A 2,299-nucleotide genomic window follows, 5' to 3' on the forward strand; every position below is an offset into this window, starting at 1 on the left:
TTTAGTTACGTTACTTATACCGTATATTACTTGTCTTAAAGTAATAAAGTAACAGTAGTAGTAGTAATAATAATAATATATATATAGTGTGTTTAGTGTGTGTGTGTGTGTGTGTGTGTGTGTGTGTGTGTGTGTGTGTGTGTGTGTGTGTGTGTGTGTGTGTGTGTGTGTGTGTGTGTGTGTGTGTGTGTGTGTGTGTGTAAGAAAATGGCAAGTTATCAAAAAGTAGCTCACATTTAATAAACACAAGGTTTTACCCTGCATTCATTTCCCACTATGTATAATAATCTTGTTAACTCACTTTTAATTGTGTTTCAAGTTAACCCTTTGCATACATGGAGGGGTCAGAGCACGTAATCACGTTTTGTAGATGTACATTCATAATTTTTTTTAACTACTATTCTATGAATGTATGTCCATAAACTTAGAATTAAACTGTAATTTATTATTCAAATCTTAGTATTATACATTATTTAATTTCTTAATTTAAAATAAATATAAAAAATAATTACTTAATATCAATTTATTGTGTCACATGGTACATCGTCCTCTACTTTTGCTCAGATTGTATGTGGGCATCATAAAATGTAAAGTCTATAGTTTTTAACAAATTAGAAACTCAAATACTGACAAGCTAGAATATAAAATAAGAACCTCCTACCTATTCTATTTGCTGAAATATCATTATATTTAGCAAACCCACCACATTGGCTCCTCCCACCTTTTCCTCTTTTGAAAATACTTGTTTAACTACACCTACTTCACTTAACCTTAAGATGGTGGAAATTGTTTTCTGCACTCGAGAGTCTTTCTTGCTAACCCTCATCGTAAGCCTTATCCAAATTCACACGTCAATGTAGAAAATAAAAATTTTTGTAGGCTTTATAAATGCATTTTTTAATACCAAAAAATTATAAATGACTATACCAATACCAAAAAAAATTATTTTAATTTACCAGGCTTATTAACTATGTCGTATTTGGGTCTAAAATAATCTAATTTCTGTTCAGAAAATAGCATTGATCATAATACTTCAAACTATCCAACAATACAAGAGCTTTTCTCTCATAAATAACTTAGAATGACTAACAGAATTACATAGAGAAAATGTAGAGCTTTCGATTGATTATAAACTTGTAGGTATAAAAAAAGGTGTAGATAAACAAGACTTCTCCAATGATGAAGTGGTGGGTGGAGCCAATATGGTGAATTTGATAATTATTATATCTCAGCATATAGAAAAGGAAGGAGGTTCTTATTTCATACTCTAGCATGCCAATATTGTAAATTTGAGTTTATAATTTGTATGAAACTATTGACATTGTACTGTGGGCATCATAAATTTAATCTGACCAAACCCAGAAGATAACATACCAGTGTGACACAAAAATCAGTTTAGTTTTTTCTTTTATAATATTAAAATTTGAATTAAAATCTACAATTTGATATGAAGTTTACTGACATACATTCATAAAATAGTAGTTCAATAAAATTTTGAATGTAAGTCTATAAACATGATGACATGCTCTCCAACCCCCAATTACCCATAATGATAGGGCTAAGTACATGTTTATAACAAATCAAAAGCACTCATTTGGAACTACATAATCAGTTTTTCTAAAGTATTTATGCAGGTAAAGCCTTTATACCCATTGAAGAGTTCGAGTTATAGTATGACTGATCTCATGGTTACTTTGGTGATAAACATAGATTTTTGCGTGTCACATGGTATGTTAAATGCAGCACTGGTTCAAATTAAATGTTTGTGAAATCAAAATACTAAGTCTATAGTTTCATACAAATCAGGAACTCAAATTACCAATATTGAAAAGCTAAAATATAAAATAAGAATGTCTTATCTTTTCTATTAGCTAAGGTATTGCTCATGTAATAAATGAAACAGTGGCACCCCACCCACCTCTTTTCATTTTTGGAAATGCTCCCTTAAATACACTTAGAATTTCCCCCTAATGGCTTTTTCAGCCATTTTAACAGGCGTGGACACCATTTCTTTCTTTGGAATCAAAATTTCAAGGAGGTAGGGTGTGTCTTTGGTCTGCTCAAAATTTCATATTTTTTTAAACTAAAATACATCTTATTACTAAGCTTGATAAATTATAGTTGAATTCTATGGTATTGATGTAGTAATTTATGATTTTTTAGTTATTCAAATGTATACATAAAATCGAAAACGTTATTAAGGCTTAGCAACCTACATTAAGCAGCAACAGTCATAACAAGAAGAGGTAATTGTTTGCTTTACTTATTTATTTACTGTTCTATGTTTAAGAAAAATAAC

The 2,299-nt window shown here is 29.9% G+C and overlaps 1 protein-coding gene across 1 annotated transcript in view; it reads right to left on the reverse strand.

Annotated features, from left to right (window-relative positions):
• Positions 1-2,299, reverse strand: part of LOC106457715 (pre-mRNA-processing-splicing factor 8) — a 76,119-nt gene that overhangs the window by 27,850 nt on the left and 45,970 nt on the right. The gene's annotated exons all lie outside the window — the stretch shown is intronic.

Source organism: Limulus polyphemus, unplaced genomic scaffold (genome assembly GCF_000517525.1).
Source record: "Limulus polyphemus unplaced genomic scaffold, Limulus_polyphemus-2.1.2 Scaffold364, whole genome shotgun sequence".
Lineage (NCBI taxonomy): Eukaryota > Metazoa > Arthropoda > Merostomata > Xiphosura > Limulidae > Limulus > Limulus polyphemus.